Source organism: Halichoeres trimaculatus, unplaced genomic scaffold (genome assembly GCF_033239565.1).
Source record: "Halichoeres trimaculatus isolate MK-OKI-2021-1 unplaced genomic scaffold, fHalTri1.1 fHalTri1_scaffold_18, whole genome shotgun sequence".
In the NCBI taxonomy this organism is placed as follows: domain Eukaryota; kingdom Metazoa; phylum Chordata; class Actinopteri; order Labriformes; family Labridae; genus Halichoeres; species Halichoeres trimaculatus.
The window spans coordinates 19,384,230-19,402,661 of record NW_027437196.1 but is presented as its reverse complement, the minus strand read 5'-3'; positions in this window follow the sequence as shown (position 1 = coordinate 19,402,661).

Here is an 18,432-nt window from a genome sequence, read left to right as displayed (position 1 = left end):
TATGCGTGTGTACGTTTATTAAACTATGTCTCTTTCAGGAGCCTACATCTGCAGATGAAACAGTTTTCTCATTCCCAACACAAATTGGTTTCCAGCACTAAGCGTAGTCCAGGATGGGAGAAATGTTCCCCTCATGATTGTCACAAACCAACAACTCGCTTGTTCCCGGGTGCAATAGACCAATGAATGAATAATGAAATAAATAAAATCAATGCCTCGCACATGTTTCAAATCCATAAACCTATCTAATCGGCTCGGCAGGGAAATGGAGAGCAGTTGAGGCCTCACTTTCTCAGCGTTCTACCATTATGTAAATTGAAGCCAATCAAAGTCCCGCCATGGAGAAGCTTTGTAATAGAGCGTTGATTAGCTAGGCGGCTTTGAATCAGCCATAAAAAGAGTCATATAAATGGGTAAATTCAGCCTGGCATAATTTAGCCCAGTGAACTTAATTTGACTCTGAAGCCACACTGTGTTATACATGTGAACATTATGGTAACCATCCATGTTCAGGGGAAATTTATCTTTCATCTTTCATGTTATTAATGGATTTGATGCCAATTCAGCTTAATTTCAGACCCTGACATCAATCTTTGGGTAGTCTGTATAATCAAAAAGTCCTCTTGATAGTTCTGGGTGAATCCAGGAGAAGTGAGTTGGTATTTTAAAATGGGGTTACATAAGGTTTTTAATTAACCACAATACTCACACAAAAGTTTAGCTACAGTGTTTACCACTGGAAAAAGGATCTGCAACAAAACATCATTTCCAGCAGCCACCACTTAGTACATGATTAAGTTTCTATTTCATTTTACCACCAGAATGCATTTTATTCATATAACATATAGGTTTCTGAACCAGTGCCTCAACTCCAAAGTAGCATTAATTCATTGGAGGTATTAGGCCAAGGTTCTAAAAACTAGTGATAATCAGAGTAATAAGTGACTTTCATCAAAAATGTAACTGAGGTTTATAAAAGCTGTCAGTCAACCAAGAGAGTAACTACTGCATTATTTTGTTTTTCTTAAACACTCTTAGGAATCTTATACAGTTCAGTCTAAAACATGTAACAAAATTGAAGCACATCTCAGTGACAAAGTAAAAATACTTCCTGTTCTTTTGTTCTGCTCCTTTTTTACAGTTTGATTGAAAGATTGGACAGTTAGCATGTAGCCTGGGTAGAATACATGTTTTTCTTGCTCTCCCTACTTTCACTCCTTGTGTCCCAAACTCTGTCACACCCTCTCTCTTCTCTGCCCTTGTTTGCTTTTACCTTCCAGAGTCAAAGATAGGTCTGGCCTGTTTGTGTGTCCTTGGGTGTCCCTCCATCTCTGCCAAAGACATGGCCATGATTAGAAAAAGGTGAGTGAGCACTTCCTCTGGTTGTGTCCCCTCTGACTCGCTGTTGTCCTCTTTAGTGTTGTTAGCCAACAATATGACTCCGGCGTTTCCCCTTGGTGACAGTAAACTGCTGTTTGTGTCGACCTTGTTGCACACTGAGCAGGTTCCAGTTTATAGTTGGTCTTCTGTGGACCTGCATGTCTGTGTTTGTGTGTCTATAGAGGAGGTGTGGAGGTTACTGCAGGCCTGTGTGTGTGACTACACAAAGATGAGACAAATTAAAAGAACACCTAATAAGATAAAACACTTTATTAGACCTGCAGCGAATTACCATACACATGAATTTCTTTTCTTTTCTTTTCTTTTCTTTTCTTTTCTTTTCTTTTCTTTTCTTTTCTTTATTTTGCTACCCTTTCACTAAAGTTAGTCAATAAGGAAACAGGCTGAAAGTAATATTAAGGCTCCTGAACTGGAGATGGTGCAAACCAATCGATTGAAAATGAAAATTAAAAAATCACATAGTACCAACATTAAATATTTTCAAAGCCAGCAGGAAAATACATTTTGTCAGAGGAAACTACCTGAGTATGAAGGGGCAACATCAAGTAAAGATCGTTTTGTCCTCAGGGGGCAAACATGATGGTGAATTTTAGAAAACTTAAGGAGATGTCAAGAGTTATGTATAACTAGAGGTACAGCTGACTGGAGTGACAGGCTGGCACTCTGCATGTGTTGGCAGAAAGCCTCAGCTCTGCTTGTTTCCCAACACAACTTTAGTTGGGTCAAGTTTAGTATTTCCAATATGGCACCTGGCGATGATAAAAACTTCACTTCCTCAAACAGATGTCTGACATCTTCAAGACTATGTCCATGGTACGCCCACCAGATCTGTGTCGGGTCTGTCTCCACTTCGGTGTAGTTACCTCCTCCAAGGAGGCTATGTTTCTGAGAGATCTTGTTCGTTTGTCTGTCTGTAAACAACATTACTCAAAAAGTAAGGAATGGATCTTGATGAAATTTTCAGGAAATGTTCAAAATGGGATAAGGAAGAGGTGATTATATTTTGGAGGTGATCTGGATCACGGTCTGGATCCAGGACTTTTTTAAAGGATTCTTTATCGTTGTGAGATAGGGCTGTTTTCACCATATGTGTATATAACTCCACAATAAATGGTCGGATTGCTTTGCAAAAGAATACAAGACAAGGTCACCACAATTTCTGACAAATGTAAAAGTACGATCCAGAGCCTGTCAATATTTTGGATACTAAGATCTGGAATATGAAATATGTACAGGGTCATCATAGTTTTCAACACTGTCAGGTAACAAATTATCGTACAAACCTGCAACTTACACCAAATTGTAGCAGACAGTTTGCTGAAAGGGAGTATAACATTAAAGTAGGACTAAAGTGTTGCGTGTCAATCACAATATGCTTGGTGGAGGTCTGCACTCTCTGAGTGCTTTTCTAGTTTGAGTATACTCCCTTGTGCTTCAACACCAGTACTGAAGTACTTACGACACCTGGAGCCACGTGACCAGGGATTTCACGCTGAATCAGTGGTTCTGTCGGCCCATGATTCAGTCAACACTGTTTTAATTTGGAAATCACCTGAATGTTTTCATATCATTTTGATGTTTGACTTCCTGTCCTGCTATATCTGCTGTGTGAAAATTGATTCACTTCACCATCTGACATAATTAGAAGTGAACGATTGCTTGATCTACATGTAATGTTGCTAGTTTTACCTAGCTAATGCATAACTGAAGGTGAGAATACCCCAAACTGTAAGGTCTCATGCGCCAGCGTGGTATTATTAGACCAAATTTAGTTGATTTTGAGTGAATGATAATTGGAACAAGTAATGAAGACAAATATTCCTGAGGATTATTGCTGTCTTGGGTGTATTCCATTACTCCTAAACTGGTAGGAAGGGCAGTGACATTGCATTTCTGTTATAGTGGTCCCTTGCCTCTTTCACCTTGCATCTGGAGAGCTGTATCTAATCTACAATACACTTTGAAACACTTTGTATGGACTGTGCATATCTGCAGGCGGCACACCTTGCTGTACACATATCATTTGGAGCAGGGGCAGCAGAAATCAAATCCATACACACACGCACCCACAGAAACATATTTGCCTCCTGAGGTCTCTTTCTTTCTCTCTCTTCATCTTTTATTCAAAAGTGATGGGTAAGTAAAAAAAGAGGTTTGGACGATCCAGCCTGAAAGACAAGAGGAAGGTGTGAATTCTGAGAACAAATTTGTATACTCATCTTTTTTTTTCTCCCCTCAGTGCGTGCTGTCAACAGGGGGGCTTTCTAATCATGTTTTTAGTAGTGTTTACTAATGTTTCTTTCATTAAGCATCAGCAGCCACAGGAGAGGAGTCATCCATCCGCCAAAGTGGAGGTTATTATCGCTTTAAATCATCTCAAAGTGTACCTGTTTGGAAGGCTGTCACAGGCCAAGGGAGGATGGCCCCTGTTAGCCCCCGGGGAAGAGACACTGTCGCTCTTTTTTCCAGCCGTCTGTCTCCTTCAGCCACTCTTATTCATTTACATTACTCTCCCCTCTTGTTTCATCTTTCTTTCTTTCTTTCTTTCTTTCTTTCTTTCTTTCTTTCTTTCTTTCTTTCTTTCTTTCTTTCTTTCTTTCTTTCTTTCTTTCTTTCTTTCTTGCCCATGTGCCTGGAATATGCTCATTGTGCTGTTTTTATCGGGGCTCGATTAAACTACGGGTTGGACAAAGAATGTTTTCTGAAAATATTCCAGATTAGTGAAAATTACTGACAGTAATAATAATGAAATAAGAAAACATGCAGTTTCAATAACTGTATTACTTCCTGTCACAGCGTTTCCTGTCTGAGCATCAGGACTGGCAATTGTCCTTGCAGCGCCAGTCTGCTTTGTCTCTGAATCTGCCCTCTATCAGTCACACACATGCACACACACACACACACACACACACACACACACACACACACACACACACACACACACACACACACACACACACACACACACACACACACACACACACACACACACACAACTCTTTTTTTGTCCTCTCATCCTTGCTCTCTTCCTTTCTTCTATTCATCTCGTCCTCTCTCTCCCTCTTTCTCTCACACAATCCTTCACTTTTTGCTGCTCAGCACAGCAATTATCGGCCCACCTCGCTTTGCGGTGACCTCTGAGATGATTAAGTGAGATTACCTGTGCAGGCCTTGTGGTTGGAAGCATGCTGAGAGACATTTTATCTATGTGCGTGCATACGTGTGTGTGCGTGTGAGTGTGTGTGTACAGTAGCTACAGTCGTCTTTAGCCACAGGGCAGGTGAGCCCCTACAGTGTCTGTATGGCTGACTGCTTACAGTATGTAACAATGATTTGTAGCCTGACATACAAATGCTGCGCTTATGATCTGAGGCCTAATGAATAGATACCGAATGAGAAAACAGCTGAAGAAGAATAGAAAGTCTCTCGTGCTCACTTAACAAAGACAGCTCATCTCACTGTAAGACTGAGATGATGTGATACGCATCAGGATTTGGTGGAGTCTTGTTCAGTCTTGTTAAAACTGAGAAGTTCATAAAAGTTAGTTATTTTTGATGGTAGAAATTTTATCCCCTTGAGAAGAAGAAATATATACATTGTGCAGAGTGTGTATCAGCAGTCCTTCTTCATACCCCAGTTTGGGAGCCCATGCCTGTGTCTTGGCGGTTTTTGGTCCCCTGCTTTCATTACAATATGCGTCTCATTAGGTGTTCAGCACTCAGCAGCACCTCCGGGTGGAACTTACACTAATGAGGACACTACATCTAACGAACATCCTCCTCCCTCTGTCCTTAATTACCGCGCTGTGCCTCTCCCCGAGCCAACACAGCACCCAGTGTTCCAGCTGAAACCCAAGTGCCGCACAAACCTCTTCGTCCCCAAGAGCCGAAATAGAAGACGCATGTCCGTGTCCGCTATATGCTGCTGCTGCTCCAGCTACGCCATGTTTGGAGGGTGTAGCAGTGAGGCTGTGTGTGCGTGTCTTTGTGTAGGGAAGCGGGTGTTTGTTCATTACACGGTGAGCTGTGCTATTATTTGATATTAGTGGAAACAAGCTGTAGGCTTCTGGGTAGATTGGTGATTAAACATGCAGTTACAAATCCATGCATGTCACACGGTACGTCATTGGATAATAGCTTAACAAGGGCTATAATGACTGATACACTCTCTATTTACATACCAGTGTAACCTCCACAGAATCTGTCTGGGTTTAAAATACAGTAAACAAAGTTATCCTGTCATTTTGACTTCAAAGGGAAACAAATTCAGTCAAAATTATGCTCACACTTGGATCTGAGAATTAGTAAAAAAAAAAAAAAAAATGTTGAAAACAATTCAAAAAGGGTTTACTTCTCTTTTTAGTGGCTATTACGTTGCTAGAATCACATTTTGGTCAATAAAAATAAATCCAGTCACTCTGCAAACACTTCTAAAGCGAGGTAAAACTTTTTGGAGTAGAAATAAATAACTACTGACAGAAGCTCATCTCAGAAAATCCTGTGTCATTTTCAGAACATGCGGTAAAATAATATACAGTGGCACTTATATGACAGGGGAGGAGGTAGAAACAGAACAATATGTCGGTGCTTAATAATACCGTAGGTAAATGTGTGATGGCTCTGTCAGTTTTTCATTTTAACTTAATCTTCACACACGAGCTTTGTTTTATGAAAATCAGAGTACAACACAAACCTTCTGTTCAACATTTCACAGTAGAGTGTGTTTTTTTTTTTACACTTTCTCCATCATATTCTCCCCCTAAATCTTAACAGACCGCTGAAGTGATTAAAATTTATGCTTTTTTCTTGTAGTTAATCTTTAACTGTGTTAAGCCCTGAAGTAGATGAGTTGTAGCTAATCCTCAGTAATAGGCATAAATTATGAAGAAAAAATGTTGACCAATTCCTGCATCTTCTCTGACCAAATCAGTCAGCCTAATTGCTCATTTTGAGCTTCTGAAGACATCCACTACCACTCATTTCAGGACATGCTCCTGGGCCTACATTTCCCATTAGCACCCAGGGTTACTGTGTGCAGATTCATAACAATTTCTAAAGATTGACCCATGTTCATGGCCGCTGGCTTCTCCTACCTCAGGCTCAGTGAGGATGTGAGGCCACTAATTAGGGCAAAGGGGAGATCCAAGTCTGCCTCAAACTTTTGGACCCATTTTCATTTTCCTCTTTCTCTTCTTCCTCTCTGGGGATGTTCTCTCATGGCTGAATTAAGCTGAGCTGAGTTCAGCCGGCCATGTACAGTTAAATCCTTCCTGTGTCTTCATATCCTCCCCGTTTATTCATTTGGTCTGTGGGCAAAACCCGGCCTAGGTTATTAAAGCATCCTCCTATTCCTCCTTCTATCCTTCCATCCTTGACTTCACTTTTCACTCACTGCCTTTATTCCCCCTTCCTTGCTGTGTCTCTGGTACAAAGGGCGCCCACAGCTTATAATAAAAGGCATAGGATTTTAAATTAGAAATTAATTTGGATAATTTGTCTCCAACGAGCGCCCTCCTCCTGCCGCTCCTGCCAGAAATATGTTAATATATCACATTAAGTAATTTCTGGGCTCAGATACACATGCTTATGGAGTGTGTGTGTGTGTGTGTGTGTGTGTGTGTGTGTGTGTGTGTGTGTGTGTTAGAGAGAGAGAGCACATCAAGGTTGGATCTTCAATTAGTTAGGTTGGCTCTCTGAGCATGCTCAGTGCAGATCCTTGTGCCTGCGCCCTGCTAGCATCGTAGCTCTGTGACCACTTAGAGCATCTTTGAACCAGAAATGACAGAATTAATATAGAGGAGGGCAGAGAGGTAAGGGGACTCAGGAGAGAGGGAGGAGGAGGTAGGAGGAGGAGAGAGAAGAAGCTGGCTGGAACGAAAGAGGTAAAAGAGATGGAGAATTTGGTGAAGGGAGGATTAGAGAGCAGCGCAAAACACTCATGACAGATGTCAGCCTCTGAGAGCAGAAGAGTTACTTTTTAGTGTCACACAGTAAGTGAGTTTGGCGTTTCTGGAGCTGCTTAGATAACTTTTTTTGCTGACCTCCAGAAGTTCAACTTCTCATGTTTCTGCAGTTGTGTACAGGTTTCTTTCACCCCAATTGTGTGGGGTCTCTCTAGGGATGGAAATGGAAAACCGGTTCCTGTTGAGAATTGATAAGAAATGTATCAATCCATCGATACATCGATACTTCGTGCTTAATGATTCCCTTATCAATTCTTTACATTGTGCCGGAGCTGCAGCTATCTCAGCTTAGCAATAAGATAACGTTTCCCACGAAAACTCTGATTCAGGATTTTCAGCTTAAAGTTTTACTGAAGAACTGACTTCATAAAGAAATGTACATTACTCTCTCTCAGGAGATTCATATTCAGTACATTCGAAATGGTTTAAATCACCTTATTTACCAAAATAATAATAGCACAAGCTTGATGCTAACACATATGGGAAAATGAATTGATATGCTAGCAGTTAGCATACATCAATATAACTTCAGCTTCAGAATAGTATTTCAACTTTCATCACAGAAACATATCACATCAACTCTTTGTAAAAAAAATACTGAGAATTTCAAATGTCAAAAGCTAACAGGAAATTGAAAGGCTCATAGCTGACTTCATAACTACAGAAAGCTTCCAAACAACTTAAACCATTGCTATAAACACTCTGAGACACTAGATGGCCTACTGGAATTATTAATATATTACAACACAGAACATCAAGGTCACATTGTGTGCAATTTCTACTTGTTTCTGTATAATTATGCCCAGAAATATCCAGACTCAGGGACAATTTACATTTTATTCACTTACAGTATAAACTCAATTAAATGTTGTTGACACAGAAAACCTGTAAAGCTACTTTTTGTACCAAGAAAACTCACAACAGGAATTGAAAAGGGAATGGAAAAAGAATCAGATCGATAAGCAGAATCAATAAAGGCATCGGTATTGACAAAATCTTATCAATTCCCATCCCTAGGTCTCCTACATCGCTGTAGGACATGAACCTTAAAGGATACACCTTTTGTAAACGGCTTTAATAAACTGATAAGTCTTTTGGCATTTTGTTAAACAATAAGCACTGTGGGGAGTAATTAAATATTTTTTCCAACAGTGTTGATCTACCACTGATTCTTTTTCTATAGTTAAATGAAGTTCTCAGCATCATGACAGATAATTTCTTTCAAATTAATTATGGGTGCTTGGAATTGGGTTTCATTTTCTGTGAAATAAGTTGAGTTGATATTTGGCTTACACCTGCTGCTAGAGTTTGGCATTGAGCGGTAAGTTAGCAAGCAAGAGATGTTTTGTGTTCCTAAAGATATTTTCTATGTTGTTTATTTGCACCCATGGTCAGTACAGGAGGAGGATTGGTAGAAAGAAAAGTATTTCCTGTCAAAACATTTTTTCCAGCAGAGAAAACTTTTTCAAGGCTCAAGAGCAGACTAATGTGTGAATGTTTCACATCTTTTTGGGGACTTAAGAGCACCATGTGTACATATATGTTCATTATTAGGATGCTTATTGGGACTGTGGATCAGACATAATGACAGCAGAACTGTAAGGGGTAAAGTTATACCAATACGTCTGGATGTCTTATTTAAGCTGACTAATGGTAATAAATCATAGTTTACAGGTTTTTTTTTTTTTTTGCACAAGTTATGTTAAGTTATTCTACCAATAAAAAAACAACTTAATTTGTATTTTATTCATTTACTTTCATAAATATTGAACTCCATGGCAAAAGCAACAACTCCATTATAGTGGGTGAATGGTGCTCATGGGAATTGCAGTCTCCATCCTGCAATAACATCAACATCAACTTCTCACCGTTCTTTCAAGAAATAGTCAATATTTTCACCACAGATTTGATAAAGTGTCTTAAAAAAGAAGAAGAAGAAAATACTGATGCTCTCCAAGAGAAAATCAACACAGTGTCAAAACTCCTCACACTGCCTCTAAGTTTGAAACTGAACCTTCACACTTTTAAACCATGCCACATGCCAGCAAAGATCACACCTGGTTGATATCAAATGGACCCATATTTATACATTCACAAACCGCTGACAAACCAATGGAGAAATTTAAGTTTCTTGCCAAAAGACTCTTTGGCATGTGGGTGCAGGAGCCACAGCCACTCCACCTCATGCTCCCTTCGTCAAAGAAACCAGACAGACACTGAAAAATTATATGTTACAACTCTTAATCACTGTAAGCTCGTTTTTTTGGTCTCAACTAAGTTGCTTGAGAAGATTCAGGACTATCTCTGAAGACTCATCTACTGGGGTTGAAAAACTCTGGAAGAGTAGAGACCTTCTGTAAGTTCAACATGCCTAAGATATTTAGTTTTACAGACTTCTACAAGATGCAGTGCAGGTAAATGTTCTCAGGATGTTTATAGCATTGTTCCTTCAGCTACTTCTGCAGGTCTAAATCTAAGCATTTGGACACAAAATTTGAAACTGTGAGATCACATGTCTTCAAAATCTATAATTTCAGCGAGTGAAATTATGAGGCTTTAAAACCAGGTTGATCTGATCAGTAGCACTTCAAATAACTCTCAAAACTACTTGTTCAGACAAAGAAAGGTCTCTAAAAAGGAGCTGCTTGAAAACAGCAAACTCTAAGTGAAAAGTAACTGTTTTTGTTTTTTGTTTTTTTCATTAAAGAGAGTGAGTTGGTGAGCAGACAGAGATTTTACAAGAGACAAAACTGCTTCATGTTGAAAGGTTTGGGTTTGGAATAATCCATAATATTCATCTTAAAGGATTCTTAACTGAAGGGAAAGGAAAACTTATTTATTTTAAACTTTAAACTCAGCATTCCAAGCTGCATGCCCAATGGTACAATATAGTATATATGTGTGTGTGTGTGTGTGTGTGTGTGTGTGTGTGTGTGTGTGTGTGTGTGTGTGTGTGTGTGTGTGTGTGTGTGTGTGTCCAAAAGTATATGATTTCCATGGTCTGATGAACTGAATCATTCCTGCACTGAAAGAGAAAAAGATGGACATAATACTCTCTGCGACTGCTTCACACGCTGGGAATTGAATGGGGAGAGAAATGTCGTGAAAGCAATGGGGGCTGAGTGTGCTGAGTGAAACCAGTGTGTGTGTGTGTGTGTGTGTGTGTGTGTGTGTGTGTGTGTGCATGTGGGAGCAGTACAACCTGAGATCAACTTCACATTAAGAAGTGCCCTGTGGGTAGTTTAACAATGAGAGAGCGGGCTGGCTGGGAAGAAATATGCATTGCAATGAGACAGAGAGCGCGCTGAGGTGATAGACGCACATATCATGCTGTGTGTTTTGACCAAACACTGTTTAATCTGTTATGGATTTTCTCGCCCTCTCTCTGTCTCTCTCTATCTCTCGCCCCGCATGCTTGACACTCTTTATGTGACTCTCCTCAGGTCTAGCGACTTGCTATGCCTCGTGGCCCGTGATTAAACAGTGTGTCATGACTCAAAGTCAAATCTACCTCCGCTGTGCAGCGGGGAGCTGTCATCTTGCATGTTTTAGGAATCAAATTAGTTTCCAGAGTCTCTTGTAGAAGAGTGGCCCTCTCCCCTCGCACCAAATCTTTGCAGTTAGTCAAATGTTTTTGAGAGGGAACCCAAAGGACTTTAGTTGAAGGGCCACAAACACAGAATTCCCAATTACAAGTTTTCTTTGAATCCTCAATTGTGGGAAGACAAACCGCAGTTAAAAGGCACTCCAAAGCGTCTTTTGCATTATTAATGACCATGATGTAACTGAAAAACAACTTTTAGGAGGGGGGCTGAGCAGACAATTAAGCAACCACGGCTCATCATGAAAAAAAAAAAAACAGTGCAGATAATGCATTTCACAAATGTTTAATTAGACCGTATTAATTAAAGGCTTTCCTCTTCCCTTTCTCTTCCTTTTCTATCTTTCCCTCTCCCCCTTTCTTTTTCTCTCCACTTCCCTCTTTCTTTTTGTGATAGATCTGCAGCGTGACCCCCAGTTAATTGAAACCCAGGAGACTCCTCTTGCATAAAATCAGATTTATCTATCCATAAAAGGATTTCGTTAAAAATAGTCCAAATCCAGTGGCTCACAACTAAAAGCCTGCAGCTACCGAGGCGAGCCTGGCTCCAACCCCTTTCGCCCTCTTTCAGTCGCCACGGTGAAACAAGTGCTGCCTACTGCTAACTAGCTGGGGACCCATTAATTAATTGCAGGAAAACACAGACATTATGTCTGTGGGGCACATTTTTTTCTTCCCCAAAAGAAAGAAATGACTGTGTGTGTGTGTGTGTGTGTGTGTGTGTGTGTGTGTGTGTGTGTGTGTGTGTGTGTGTGTGTGTGTGTGTGTGTGTGTGTGTGTGTGTGTGTGTGTGTGTGTGTTGTCCCTCATCCACAGCTCTTCTGAACTGTCTCGAATGTCCCCCAGACTATAATAAGAGGAAAGTAATGATGGGCCCTAGTGATAATGAAAAACCATGCATCAAACAAAACACTGATTCTATGAGACAGGTCAAATGAATAGCTCGCTGAGTGGCACAGGACGTCCAGTGTTGCTGTTTCTTATCCAAGTTGAAGAATTGGTTTGTCACTGGTAAACAGAATCTGTTTATAGGCAAATATTGAAAACCTCTGGTGAAGATAACTCTTTTGTTAAGCATTGTGAAACTGGGAAATAAGCAATAAATCGGCAAGTAGGATGGGAAAAGAATTGCTCTACACTGAAGATGAAAAAACACTCCCCAGGAAGAAGTTCAGCAGCTTTGAGATCTTTATATCATACGTTCTCGTGCTGTGGCCCCTGCGTGCTCATTGCCACCTCAGTGGTCGTTTGGGACCAGTGGTGGCTTCTGTCCAAATACCTCTGGATTTATAGCTCTTTGGTCTCTCCCTCTTCCTCCCCCATGGTGTAAGAGGTGCTGTTGTTTGGATTGGCGCCAGTGATATTGGTGCTGCCACTCCCTCTTTAGTTATTTTGGAGGCCAGGGAGGGGTCGGAAGCTGGGTGCCTAATTAAAGCAGACTGGGACTTCCAGTGGATATAGGGTAGAGGCATGGATGTTCTGCCTGGGGGGACTATTATTGATGCAACACCCTAAGGACAAGAGTCACATATGGACCTCTATCTGTAGGCTTTCATTTTAAATTCACTATCATTAAGCGTATAATGCCACCTCACTCATGCTACCACCGACACAGTGGGAATAAACAGCACCATTACAAGCATGAGGTGCATGTGTTTGCCTGTGTGTATTCATGTGTGTGTACAAGTTGCGTTTATGCATTTATTTGTGTGTCTTGTTTGGCACTGAAGTGATACATGATGCGGCTGTGTTGTCCCTCCAATCAGCGCTCCCAGCCTCCCCCCTCTGTCCTTCTACAGGAAATTAATAGGCTGCTGCTACTGATGCGTTAAATTGCTTTGCGTTGGGCGCTGCAGACAACTGGATTATTTATTCTTTATATTCTCCATATTGGAACAACTGCCTTCTGCTTTGCTATTGTTTTTAAATGAGATCTTGTTTCCCTGTGTTGCATTAAAAGATCCTGTGTGTAATCGTTCCACACCATCACATGGTTGGACATTTGGTATTCTGTCTTGTGAGGTTTGATCAGAAATGTGTTTTATGACTTACATGATTTGACTAGAAATATTTCAGAGCACCTTTTATAAAAGAGACGGTAGAAGTTTAACTAACCCCTGCCATATATAAAGTAAACAGAAGAGTACAGTTTGAAAAAATGCCCAATTGTACTTAAGTATGAATACGGACAACAAGGAAACAATTCGATTAACTAAATGATTTGGGGATTTAAGACCCAAACTTAACAACTTGAGGGCTGAAAATATGAATATTGGTAATAATAGCTATTAAAACTCTCTTTGTGGACACAGCAGTGCCCAACACAATCCTCAATAGTTGAGACAGAAAAAAAGGTGAAGACATCGTAGTGTACTGCTTGAACACACTTAAAAGACGAGTAACACAAAAAAGTATATATTAGAACCTTTAAAGCCCCTTCAAAAATGTGACAGAACTCAAAACTTTCTGGCACAACGTCTTTCCTGGTGCTGACCAGTCACATCAAGTTTGCCAATTTAAGAAAAGTTCCCCGCTGATATTAATATTGACAAAGGTAAGAATTCCTGTAGGTTACTTTTAAACATTTTCTCAAGATACTGAGTATTGCAATACAAAGATATGCTGCCATATTGGAACTTGATACCTTATTTGAGCAGAAAGCAATGTCTACAAGGAGAAATTTTGGCACCATGTGTCTGATCAAGAAGGCAGACTTTGGGATAGGGACCAGGTGGGGGAGCATTTCTAAGTCAGGGCTCGCCATAATCAATTATTCGTCCAAATAATCTATAAGTGTGTGGTGTCAGGAGAAAGATTTAGATGCCCCCAACAGTGACAGGGCCCCCCTGATCTGGAATTGTAAATACTTAACGTGTTAAACATTGACAAGTCTTAGCTGAACTTTCTTCCAAAGAATACCCACACCAGGCAGAGGAGTAATCAGGGAAGTGACATCAACAGAACGTTACAGCTCAACAGTATAGCAGTGAATGTTAACAAAATTGTGTGGATCATCTCATTATGGAGTAAGATGTGTGGATTCCTACGAAGGCAACAGAGCACTTGTTCTCCATGTCCATGTCCTTATCCCTTAAGTCAGTGTTTCTCAATTTTTTTCAGACCAAGGACCACTTATTCCTCCAGAAAACTCTTGCAGACCACCACAAGCTAAATAGCCCCAGAACAACACCCAGAGAATATGCTATAAACTCGAAACATACATGTTACAACTTGCTAGGGCTGCAACTAACGATTATTTTGAAAATGGATTATACGCTAATTACTGTTATGATTAAAATTATACATTTTGTTTCTTTAATTCCCTTTATTCAGAACAAGTTTTTTTTTTCAAAATGAGACTAAAAGAGACTAGAGTAAGAAAGTGTGCTCATTTCCTCATTTTTTATTGTTTTGTTTGTTTTCTCTTACAATGAGGGAGAAAATGGACCTCAAAATCTGCGAACAACTACATTACTGATAAATTTTTCCAAAATACTTAAAATTTCTAGTCTTTAAATATGTAATGACTTAGATTAAATTAAATTACTCAATGGTTTCATGAACCAATTTTTGTAGATTTTATCAATTTGCGTAGTAGCCAAACAACTCGCACCCCCACCCCCTCTTTTTTCGTGAATATTCCATTGAAAAAAACAATTTCCCCACGGTCTTTGCGGACCACTAAGGGGCACTGGCGGACCAATAGTGGTCCGCGGACCACAATTTGAGAAACACTGCCTTAAGTCACACCAAGTAAAGCTCCCTGAGTCTTGATGTAAAAACAGAGTAAGACATGAAAAAACAGTGATATTTGTTTGGATGAATTATGTTTGGTCCCCTTAAAAAAGCTCTACAATGCTTGCTTTTTGATTTCTAATAATGTAAAATCTTTATTGTGACTATCACCTGGTCATTGTTGAATATGTTTTTTAGACTATTTTTTTTTTAGCTAATGTTAACTCATTTTAAATTGTAAAATCAAATCACTTGACGACTACAAATAAGAATTGCACGAACTCCTTAACTGAACAAATGGTGTTATTTTATCTTGCCAAATGCAACTTTTTTAATTTATAGAATTTTAAATTCAATCATTTTAAACATTTCTTCAAAATAAACTTTAAATTTCTAAGGCACTCCATTGTTTCATGCCATGTTACTTTTCAGCATAACATATGGCCACAACAGCTAAAATGAGCTTAATCATCACACTCTTCTTCATTCTCTGAGCCCATGTACCCTCTGCCACTGCTCTGTGTCCCTCCCATGTAGTACAGAAGGCCTGCTGCTTCTCTTTGAAGAGGAGGTCTCCTCTCCCCCACTGGACTACTGTCAGAGGGAATCTCCTTCAAACCCCTGCTGCTGCCCGGCCCAGCATCGCCTCACGCTGCCTCTGCACATATGCATGTCATGTGGTGTCAGCACCAAGGTGTACTCTGATGTTATGAAGCCTGATGGTAGCATATTCCCTGCTGATAGCGATGATTTCCACACTCAGGTATTAAGCATTGTGTGTGTGTGCGCCCTCTGAGCTGGTCTTCACGTTACTGGTCCATGCCCGGGCTGACTGGTTAGCCTCCTGCACCCACGTGAGTCTGCAGGGAGGATTCAAGATGGCAGCTGCAGGTTTGCAAGGCTGCCGTCCTTCCCCTCCTGTTCTCTTTGCTCTGTTTCACCTGATTTTCTATCCTCTTGCCCCTGTTTGCTGCATTACTTGAGCTAAACCCCCACTTTTCCATGTGGCTGGGCTTAAAAAAAGGGGTGACTCACACAATTTTTGAAGTATGTGGGGGATCTGCTCCACTATTCTGCATCCCCAGGTGTAGTTTATATTGAATGTTTTATGTGAAGGGATTCAAAATTGTATCACTAGCAATCAGAAAAATCAGTGCGGTTACTTTTTTATACTACTTAGGACACAAAGGTCTTCATCATAAAGCTTTTCTTACCTTTATATTTAGCAAAGATGAAATAAGACCTTAAAGAGACAGTTGAGTTTTTTTGAAGTGGGGTTGTATGAGCTCTATGTGACCACTAAGGACATTAGATACAGTAGAAAGGTGTCTCTTCTCCCTCAGTAAGACACAGACTGTAATCACTGGTGACGAGGAAATACACGCTAACAGAGAGAGACCGTACCAAATTCAAAGGCTATTTTCTCTGCCTACAAGAACTAAAATCAAATTAATACCACAGTTTAAGAGTAAGCTACATAAAATATTTTCAAGTGCATTAAGTCTTCGGAAATATAAACATTTATGTCTGTAACCGGTGCCTGAAGCATAGCTAACATTCCCTACAGCTGAAAGGAGGGGGGGGGATGGCGTGAACTAGCGCTGCGCGGAAGGACACATGACCAGTTAGTTAGGTCCGGATAAATGTTTATATTTCCGAAGACTTAATGCACTTAAAAATTATTCTATGTAGCGTATTCTTAAACTGTGGTATTACTTTTTGATTTTAGTTCTTGTAGGCAGAGAAAATAGCCTTTGAATTTGGTACTGTCTTTCCCTGTTAGCGCCTATTTCCTCGTCGCCATTGATTACAGTTTGTGTCTTACTGAGGGAGAGGAGACAACTTTCTACTGTATCTAATGTCCTTAGTGGTCACATAGAGCTCATACAACCCCACTTCAAAAAAACTGAACTGTCCCTTTAAGTTGCGACAGAACCTGAGAAGGAAATATGAAATCTACAAAACCTATTCACATCAGGCCTCAGATGAGTTTTTCTTTTGATATTGAAAACAGCATTGAGTAATATTCAAGTTAGCTGTGATTTAATATGACATTTAGATTTTGCGACAGCACAGCGCAGACCAGGAGGTCCCCATGGGAATCTTCTCCGAGTACACGGTTAACATTCCACATTTGTCCAGCACTCTGTAATTTATTGGATCTCATCTGTCCAGACTTTGATTTATATATTGATTTGAAAAATAAATAAAAGTGATAGGAACCTGCATTGGGGTGTAATGATGGACTGTGTCGACATGCAGGAGTAGGGATATGAAACATTGGGAGGAAATTAGATATTATGCCCCCAAGACAACTGCAGCCAGCAGCACATTCATTATTGGCTGGATATTTATTATTAAGAATTTCTCTTCATGAGTGACTGCTGTGGAATATTTTGGCCTGGCCTGAGTTACAGAATAGGATGTGTGTGTGTGTGTGTGTGTGTGTGTGTGTGTGTGTGTGTGTGTGTGTGTGTGTGTGTGTGTGTGCATGTGTGTGTGTGTGCGTGTACAGTATCTGTACTTGGATGTACGTACACAAATAGTTGCTACCATGTTGTCAGTGGTGCAGACAAGCAAATACAAGATGATTCGTTTTTCTCTTGTCTTTGACTCTTGCTGTAACACATGTAAAGGAAACTCAGACCACACACACTCACACTGCTGTGAAAGCTCCTCGGGTGAAACTGAAAAATACATGCAGTGTGTTTAAAAAAAAAAAAAAAAGCCCTGGTCGTGGTTATACAATGCATATTCACACCCTCCAGCCCTAAATTTCAAACTGACAGCGCCACATTCACAGAAACAGTGTGGTAGAAAAACACTAGACAGCTGTTGTAAACTAAAGCTCCTTGCCAGGACTACAACCACCACCCTGCACCAGTTTTAATCACAGCCCAGTGAATTTTAAACAGCAGTATAGAGAAGGGCTGCTGTCCAAGCCTCCAGAATTTTTATTTCATTTTTTCCCTCCCACCTCTCTGCTCTAATCCACTTCAATTATGTTTCCTCCCATTTCTCCCGATCACTTTACAGCTCAGCAGCACCTGTGCTAATTGTAGTGGCGATGATCGCTGATATGTTTTGCATTCTTAAAGGAGTTTGAGAGGGGGACGACAGATAAACATCTAGCCTCGGGGCTTTTGGAAAGCGTGCCTCAGCCTAGCAGATGGCCATCATATTATACGAGGAGAGCTTCTCGCTGAAGCTGGTGTTCTGGTGGGTGGGTGGGTGGGGTGTAATGAGTGTGAGGTAGGAGGAGGAGGAAGAGATGGAGAGATGGGGAAAGTAAAGTAGAAAAAGATAAGATAGGGAACGATGGAAGCAGTGAATAGAAGTGATAGGAGGAAAAACTCCATGTTTATCAAAAAGGGCAGCAGAAACTTTAGAATAACAAGCTGACCTCTTCCTTTTTTAAGGTACTTTGGTTGTTTGACACTTTGTTTTAACACTGGCCCCACTGCACAACCTTGAACAAGGAAATTTAATAGCTCTGTGATATCTACGCCAAATACAAAGCTGATACCGTCTTGCTTAGCTTTGCATCTGGAACTGGTGAAACAGCTGGCCTGGCTCAGTAAAACCAGTCTTTCATCACTTTTAAACCTCACTCATAACAATTTAATCTTGTTTGGTCAAACCACATACCAAAGAGAATATTCAAAACAATAATTTTGGTAGAAGCTGAATGTTAAAAGCAAACCCAGAGAGTTTCTGGGCAGAGCAAAATGAT